This window comes from Heliangelus exortis, chromosome 22 (assembly GCF_036169615.1).
Source record: "Heliangelus exortis chromosome 22, bHelExo1.hap1, whole genome shotgun sequence".
Classification (NCBI taxonomy): Eukaryota; Metazoa; Chordata; class Aves; order Apodiformes; family Trochilidae; genus Heliangelus; species Heliangelus exortis.
This window is the reverse complement of record NC_092443.1, coordinates 10,647,771-10,656,679: the sequence shown is the minus strand read 5'-3', so window position 1 is coordinate 10,656,679 and position 8,909 is coordinate 10,647,771. Positions and strand designations below refer to the sequence as shown.

At 47.0% G+C, this 8,909-nt stretch overlaps 1 protein-coding gene across 5 annotated transcripts in view; it reads left to right on the top strand.

The window, feature by feature from the left end:
- Nucleotides 1–649: 649 nt before the first annotated feature.
- PRRC2B (proline rich coiled-coil 2B) overlaps nucleotides 650–8,909 on the top strand; it is a 47,638-nt gene continuing 39,378 nt past the window's right edge. For 4 of the 5 annotated variants that reach the window (XM_071766120.1, XM_071766118.1, XM_071766119.1 and 1 more), the window contains exon 1: nucleotides 651–933. The gene's annotated coding sequence lies outside the window, so the exon portion shown is untranslated. Of the gene's footprint in view, nucleotides 934–8,909 lie in introns of all 5 variants that reach the window. The other variant, XM_071766116.1, reaches the window with a different exon arrangement.

Here is an 8,909-nt window from a genome sequence, read left to right as displayed (position 1 = left end):
GAACCTGTTACCCACAAAGCCAGGGAGGAGCACCAGGCTGAGTTCACTTTTATTTTCCAGTCTTTTTCCTGCTGGACAGAAATCCCCATAGCCCTGTCATTGCTCCATGGCCCTAACCGGGGTCTCCACAGCAAGGACACAAAAACTTGAGGGAAAAGCCCCTTGTACCTCTCAGCCCCTTGTAGCCTCCCCTACAAGGGTGTTTCGAGCTGGGGTGGTTGCAGGGTGATGAACCCTACAGCGAGGGTCTGCTTCAGCCCTATGTGACCCCAGCGTGGCTCCTCTGGGGCTCTTCACAGGATGGTCATGGTGCATTTGGTAGTCTCGCTGCCCCCTACCCCTCTCGCTGCCTTCGTGAGGGGACGGGCACCCTGGGGAGCCGAGGCCCCCTCCTCCCTGTTGGCTCTGAGGAAAAATCTCCCTCAGGTCCTCCCGAGCACCTCATCTGGGTCTACTGTGGTGGGGAAAGGGGCTTGAACCCTCCCCCCCCTTCTCCTCCCTCCCCCCCCTTCTCCCCCCTCCCCCCCCTTCTCCCCCCTCCCCCCCCTTCTCCTCCCTCCCCCCCCTTCTCCTCCCTCCCCCCCCTTCTCCTCCCTCCCCCCCCTTCTCCTCCCTCCATCTTGGGCCGCCCCTGCGGTGCCGGCGGAGCCCTGCAGGGAGCGCTGTAAGGAGGGCGGTGGCGCCCTTGCACGCGGGATTGACAGGCCGGGCCGGGGGAGGAGGGGGAGGAGGAGGGGGAGAAGAAGGAGGAGGGAGCGGCAGCGAGAGTCCGTATAGCCCCGCATCCCGCCGCCGCGCAATCCGTCGCCATCCGCCGCGCTCCGCGTCCATTGCTCCTCCGCATCCGGCTCCCCACGCACTCCCGGCTCCCCACCACCCCCACAGGTGGGTATCGGGGGCCGGTGGCGGCGGAGGCCGCGGATATTCGGGGCGGTGAGTGGGGACGGGGGGGGGGGAGGAGGAAGGGGAGGGAGAGGGAAGGTGGGACGAGGCAGCCCTAAAATGGAGCCGGAGCCAGCGGCTGCGGCACCCCGCGGCCTTCGGGAACGGCGCAGCCCGGGTGGGTCCCTCAGGCCGGGGCCCTGGTGCTGTGGGGTCTGGATGGCTATGGGGGTGACACCCTTCCCCCCAATCTCGAGCTGTTGTAGGCGCCTGTGTTTATTATGCGACCACCAGCTCCCCTACACTCCCCCCCTCCCTCCTCCTCCGTGGGGATGGAGGCGCCAGAGGCAGCCTTGCGGCCTGCCCGGGCCATCCCCGGGCCTATCCCCCGTTGAAGGCCTGACGGGGGCCGCCTGGGCTCGGGGCCTGTTGTCCGGGCTCCTGCTCCCGGGGCCGGGGGAGGCCAGCAGGGCGGATGCCCCTCTGTGCGGCGGGGCTGCAACCACCCCAGCCCCGCTCCCCGGCAGGGTGCAGGCTGGGCTGGGGGTGAGGGAAAGCGGGGTGGTGGTGGTTGGCTTGGGGGGGGGCTCCCCACCGCAAAGGGAGGTTGTTTTTCTTCATCCTCTGGAGTGTGACACAAAGATATTTTTGTCGCGCCGTGTGTGTGTCTCAGCAAAACAAGGGGAAGGGGGGGGGCTTGGTATCTAGAAGGCTCGGCCGGTTTGTTATTATGCCGGAGCCTACAAAGGGGTTGCTGAGGCCGAAAGCTGAAATGCGGGGGGTGTGCGGGGGAGAGAGGATGGAGTTTGTGCGCTTGGCTGATGGGCGAGCTTGTTGGGTAGGTTTGAAAAAATGGGAGGTTTTTTTTGGTTTTTTGTTGTTGTTGTTGCTGTTTGTGTTGGGTTTGGTTTTTTTTTGTGGGGGGTTAGAAAAGAGTTTTTCATCTCTGAGGGAGCAGGTGTGCCGCAAACTGGGGAAATCCTGGTTCGGGTCTTGGGACACTTGTGCTGTGCATCTTCGCTGGAGGGGGGGGGGATTTATTTAGTAGTGTTTGTGAACTAGGAGGTTTGTTGTTTTGTTTGTTTGTTTGTTTTTTCTACATTAAAATGATGACGAAAATCCCCAGATCCCCCAAGTCAAAGCTGGAGAAAGGGGTTTGAATGAGCTGGGATTTGTGGGGTTTGTTAGGAAAGTTGTTTTGTTTTGTTTCTGTCTTAAGAGCCATGCAAAGGGTGAGACACTTTTGTGATTATCGACTTATCAAGTATTTGTATATTGAGGTTACGTTTGGGTTGATAACATAATAAACAGAAATGTTTAGGATTACAGTAATTTTGTTTGTTTCTAGAAGCAGGTATTAAGTATAAGCACGCTGCAGTGTCTGCATCGTCTGTAGAGGGGGAAGACATCTCACCCCTTCCAGAACTAAATCAGGGCTTACAGTGGAAGATTTATTTGTGTTAAGCATTGTCTTGCAGATGCAAGTGGGGCCTCCACTGGAATGAGCCCATTCGTGATGCATAAATAGCTGGATGCAGAGAGCCCAAGTTTGGAGAGTGGGCTCCTGATGAGTAGATTTCCTAGGTACAAGCTGACAAGGATTTTAATTTTGGACCTGCCTTTTGCACTCAGTTGGCATTGGGGTTTTTAAAAGTGCTTTGGGCCAGGGGCTGGGGTTTAAAGTCACCTGGAAGAGCAGTGAGAAAGGAGACTGAGGCCATATTCTGATTGTGAAATTTAAAGAGAGGATGGAAAGTGATGGTTTTAGGATTATTTCTGCCTGAAGAGTTTTGAAATACCTGCCTGCATTTTGCACTTCAAATGTAGTATTGTAAATGGGCCTGGGTTTTATCAGGGGTCCCTAAAATCTTTGTGGGTTCATCATGGACAATGCTGCTTCTTTCAGGCCTGTGGCCTTGCAGGTTTTTCCTAGTTAGCAGAGTTTATTTTTGGTGTATGGCTCACAAGACCTCTCCTTTGTGCCCTGTTTGAAATGGGCTGGTTCTTTTATTTTTACAGTTTAAAAATTCAGTCTTAAAAATCATATTCAGTCAAATCACAAATACTGTTAGAGATTGCTGGGAGTTTGTGGTAGTGGTTTTTTTGTTTTGTTGTTTTTTAAAATCATGCTTCCACAAATTTAAATATGTATGCTGTTAGATGTATTTTTATTTGTACATTGGATATAAGAAAATGTATTTCTGCATGACTTGAGCAGATACCTTTCCTTAAAAAAAAAAAAAAAAAAGGCAGTAGAACCACAAACTTACATATACATTAGGTTTTTGAAGTTGTCATTATATGGTGCTTTGGTGACTTGTTTTTTCTGGTTTCTGAGTATGTTTTATTTAGTAAGTGCATTTTTTTCATGAACTGTGGGCTTTTTCCCCCCATTTTTTATGTGTGCCTGAGAGTTTGAAAATGAAAATCAGCCAGCTGACTGAAGCTTGAAAAGTAAATAGTTAATACAAATGCGGGAAAGAAGATGCAGGGTTTAGAGGTATTTTAGTTTTCATAAATATGAATGATGTTCCTAAAGAATTTTTATTCAAAAGAATTTACAGCAACATTTTAGTAAAGTCTTTTATTAAAATTTTACTAAAGGCTAATTTACTTGAGCAACCTCTTTCTAAAAGCAAAGGTGGCATAAGAGTCGATATTTGTCATGTGCCTTACACAGTGTGCCCTGTTGCCTGACTGAGAAGTGCTATAATGACAAAACAATTCCACTCCTGTGTGTGGCACTGATGCTTTTGCAAACACCTGATTCCTGTACCACATCCCTCTTGTCCTGCAGACTATTGCATCTGGGATGTAACTGGGAAAAATCAGACCTTGGTTTTGTCATGGCTGGTGGTGCTTCCAGTTTGCCTGAGACATGCAGTACAGAGCCTCTTTGCTTATCCAGTACAGAATTACCTGCCTGTTCAGGATGCAAAAGTGCAGGTTGCTCGAGGCCTTCATTGTACTTACTTGAGAAATTGGAAGTATTTAAGGGCAGGCTGGCTAACTTGCAGTGCTACTGCCTTGAAAATTATAGTCAGCAATTTTTTTTCATTTATGATGATAGTCTGCATAAAGAGATTTTGCTGTTTTGGCATTTCCAGTTGTAATTGGGTAATTTCTTGCTGTAGGAATAGAGACAATATGAGCAGGAGAAACATACTGAATTACTGGATGTTAACTTCAGGGGAGGGAGAGGGTTTGTTCCAACAGCTGGACTTCACTGGTGATCCTTCCTCCTCTTGACTAGATTCCTCATTTATTCTGCACTTGGCAATGAGTGTGTTGTCTCAGTATCAGGCCTTGCTCTTCACCTAAGCATGCCTTGTAAGTAGGTTTTATTTTCATGTGTCATGCTTTATTTTTCATGACTCATTCTACTAATAGGCCGATAATTTCACAGCTCCTTATCACTAGTTCGTCATTTGGAACAGAACAAATACAACTGTGAGTCTGTCAGGTATCAGACAATGAGGCTAAAAGCACTGTGAGCAGGTGAAGACTAGGGAGGTGCAGCATAACATTTTTCTAACTACTGAAATTAAATTACTTTTGTTACAAAAATCATGGCAGTGTGTTCCTGGAAAGCATCATTGGTTTGCAGAACCTATCTTGTTTGGTTAAAGAGTTGTTTTTTCCCACAGGAGGGAAAAGTGTGGCTAAAGTATAAGATTGTGTTATAATGTTAAGCCTCACCAAAATGTATCCTGGGCTTGGTTTTAGTTAAGTAATTTGTACTGATATTCTCTGTGCTCATGTGCTTCCTGGGCAGAAGTAACTGTGAAGTTATGAATGTACTTACAAGCCATTTATCTTGGAGCAAACTTGTATGGATTATAAATCCTGATTTATTTCTTTTTGGTTGGCGGGTTTTTTTGTGTGGCCTGGAAGCATTGGGACTGCAGTTGAAGTGGGCTGAAGTGGTCTGGTATTCTTGGGTTGTTTTGCATTTACCTGTGTCACTGGAACCAGAAATTGCGTTGGAACTAGATGATCTTTAAGGTCCCAACCTTAGCCATTCTATGATTCTGTAATTGGTTTGTTGTGAAGCTGTGTGATTTGCAGTGCTGTGGGGGCTATGAGGACAGAAGGTGGCTTTGAGTTGTTAAAAGGTGTATGTGCGGTTCTGCAGGAGTCATTGCACTTGCAGTCAAAATACAGTAGTGTTTTTTGTTTCTAAACACCAGTAGAGTGCTGTTAAAATGGAGAGAGAATTTAAAATGGCAAGAGAGAATTTACTGTTACATCTTCAAGAGACTGGATATTCATTTGTGGAGGGCTGGTAAAAACAATCAGTCCTTGAATGGAAGGGAAGTAATGGACTGGTTTGAAACATACAAAAGTGAAAGAGGAAGTGAAGCTGAGGTCGGTTTAATTGTGAAAAAAAATACAGGAAAAATATCAATAAAGTGAGGTTTTGCAAGCATAATCCTAGGGTCTGGCCAAGAGGACTACTCTTTTGGATTGTAGTACTTCAGGCCTCACGTAAGAGGAGCAAACTTTGCAGACTACGTTGCAGAGTTTGCACCCTGTTGGAAGAAGCTCAGTTGAGAATTCCTTTCTTTGGTAGCTGTTGGGACATTTTGGACAAGAATTGTAGTGATATTGCTGCAAGGAACAAATAGGGAGAATTTTGAAGAGCTTGCACCGGGACTTTGCCTGCCACAGGCACTTTTTGTGTGGGAATATAGTGACTTGTTTGGAAGAGTTTTTGGTAGGTTCTTCGTGTCTTCCTACCTATATGTGGGTTGGGAGCTGGGACAAAAACCTTGTTCAGATATTGGAGTAGGCTGTGATGCAAGCAGGGGAGTAGGGAGATGCTCAAAAGATGTTTCTTCATGTCTGGAATAGTGTAAAGTATGGCTTAATCTTTTTTCTGCACTAACCACAGGATCAGGCTCTCACCTAGCAATCAAAACACCAAGAGCTGTTATTTAGGAGCAGATTCACAAAATCTGAGTGTTATTACAGTGTTATTGTTCTGCCTCTGAGTAAAACTGCATCTGATCCTGTTGCAGTGCAAGCAGCATATGGGGTGGTTCATTTGGGAACTGTTCACAGCATTTGCAATCCTGGCATGCAGACCTCCTTTAGAAACGCCTCAAACCCTGTGCTTCATGCTGTTCTTGGCCCCACAACTTCAGGAAAGCACTGTGACTCAGTGGGTGGTTTGCAGCCTCAGAAAGTTCAGGGTCTGTTTCTTGCTCTGCTGCTCAACGTGGCCTCTGAGTTCATTTTCCTGCAGTATCATTTTCCTATCAGGGAAATAGAATTAATGACACACACCTTGTCAGTTATGTACTGCAAATATCTATGTAAATTAAAGCATCTGTGAAATGTTTTTACTTCCCGCCCAGCTCAGCATAGTTCAAATGTCCCATGCATAGTCAGAATTCCTTAACTCTCCAGAAAAGCAAAAGCTCCTGTCTTCAGAGTACTGACCCACACTGCATGCAGTTGGCTTATTAACACTTTGTACCCATGTCCTTTTCCTATCAGATTCCTGTTAGGAACTAATTTGCAGTGCACATGGTTCCTATGAACAGGTTTCCTGTAAGAAGGATTGCTATGAAAGCTGTGTTGCCCTAGTGTTGTTAAAATTAAGGAACTTGGAAGAAACTTCCTTGGAAGCTTCAGTATCTGCAGTGATAATGAACTGCAAGCTTATCTGAGCTGGTTGTAATCTTATTAGTGGTTTGAACTGGCTGCATCAGTCTTGATGGCTGTGGGAAATTGGAGAAATCTGAGAGGAAGATCTATTCAGCTCTTGCCAGGGCAGCTTTGTCCCCTTCAGTGTGTGTGTTGGTGTTGGCCTGTCTGGCTGTAAAGGTGCCTGCCAGAAGATCTCTGATCAGTGCCTTGGAGAGAAACAGGACTTGAGGGATCTGCTCAGGAGGGGTTGTGCAGGATTGGCACTTACTGCCTGCTGATGACTACCATTGCATTTTATCTCTAGTCTCTCTCTTAATAAAGATAACCTTTTGTGCATAACCTGGATTAGAGGTTATCTGCACTGAAGTCTGCGGAAGAGTGTGGAAAGCGGTGTTACCGAAGCCCAGGTCTGGTAGTGAAGCTCATTGGCACAAGGTAACACCCACCTCCCCATTTCTGGGTGATCTTTCCCTGCAGAGAAAACAAAGCGGCTTAGTCAACAGCTTATGGCATTTGTGTGGAAAGAACTGTATCTGTTCCTGAAAAAAAAAAAAGACTCACCGCTTTGTTCTGATTTTCATCTCTTGCATCTGTGACATCTAATTTCTTCTGTGCTCCTTTGCTGTAAAACTATTGCTAACTGATCAGAGGTGGAGTAAGCTGCTGAGCTTAGGACCAAGTACAGGATTTGTAAAATGTCTGACTTCACTGGAAAAATTCTTGTCGTTGTGCCTCAGAATGCATCTGTTCTCTGACAACAATTGATTCTGCTCCCGCTTGTCCTTGCCCTGGTTGTGCAGGGCTCTCCAGAAGCTACCTCTAACAACGTGGAGGCTTGGATTTGGGTTATGGAGCTGACAGCACGGGTGTTTCACCTGTGCCACTCTTGCTGTACCTCACCTTGGTTACATGGGAGTCATCGCAGTCATGATTTGTAAAAATGTCTGTGGCACAAATATCAGGACTAAGAGAATTTCACAACCTTAAAATGCAGAGGTGTTTTGGTTTAGTTGCCACTGGTGTGGAAGCCTCTTAGCCTTGAGCTGTCAGTCCTGAGACCTGGTGCAGTGGCCTGAGAACAGTTCCTGCAGTGTGGGTGCCTCCTGCCCTCCTGGCCTTCCCTGAAGCAGTGGGCAGGGTTGGGTCTGCTTTCTGCATCAGTGAAGAGTCTTGAGGTTATTCTAGACATGGCAGATGCTACTACAATGCATTCCCTCCTTGCTTAATTTTTTACAACCTGCACCTTTGTCATCAAGACCTGCATTTTCTTTGAGGGTCTTAGCAGCACAGGTTTGGGTGGCTGAGGCAAAAACCTGAGCTCTGGGACCTTCAGTTACTTGAGCAGACTTGTTCTCTGCCTTGGTTACTCAGCCTGTAAAGTAGGACTGATAATACTGGCCCTGTTATGTGTCAGGATCTACCCCAACATCTAGTTTACCTTGCAGTTCAGCTAAATGTTGCCAGGAGCTTTCTGAACAGGTTTTGCCAACAGCATTATGGCAAGGATTTCTTTGTGTTTGGATTTAAATTGCTTGCACGTGATCAGACTCCCTGCTTTGGCACTGAGGGAACAGGATGTTGTGTCTGGGTATTATCCCCAGACCTTCAGCTCTCAGAAGAACCTGAGCAGGGCAAAGCAGAAGGCAGTCACTTTGGAGGCTGTAGTGTACTTCATCTGTGAGTCTTGGTTGTGGAGGAGTCAGAGCCTAAGTACAACTCTTGAGAGTAAAGATCTGCATTTGAACGTGAGCCCTGTTTTGTGCAGGCATCTCCTGGGGATCACCAGGTCACTTCTCTTTCCTCTTGCTCTATAGCAGTTAAAGTCTGGATTTGCTGAAGCCACAGGTTGTTCTTGCTTAACTGAGCTGCTCTCTCCTCTGGGAGATTTGCCTCTGAAATGTGAAACAGCAAAGTAATACATTCCTTTATTTCTATTGTGTCTTACTGCAGAACTCTCTCCAGGAAGTCCTCATGGTTACAGTTTGTGCTGGGGTTTGCCTCATTTAACACCTTTATGACCTGGATGGGAAGCAATGAGTTTGATAGTTGGTGCTTTGTGAGATACCTTGCTGCCTCCCTACAGTGATCAGTTCCTGATTCTGAGGAGAATGAAAGCCCCACAGTGCTTCCTCTTGTGTTAGAGATAGTTATTTCTTCCTGGCAAGGTGGCACCGAGGGTTCAGCTCCTTTACAGCACGATGGGCCAGATAGGCAGAAAATGGACTGTTTCTCTGAAGGGCTGCTGTAGACAGACACACCTTCCAATAAAAGAATTTGCTGCACACCTTGAGTTTTCTGCTGCTTGAAAAGGAGGGGAGGTTTCATGTGCACAGAATCTCTTGAGTAATTTCTGTGGGTTGTGGAGCTTTCTG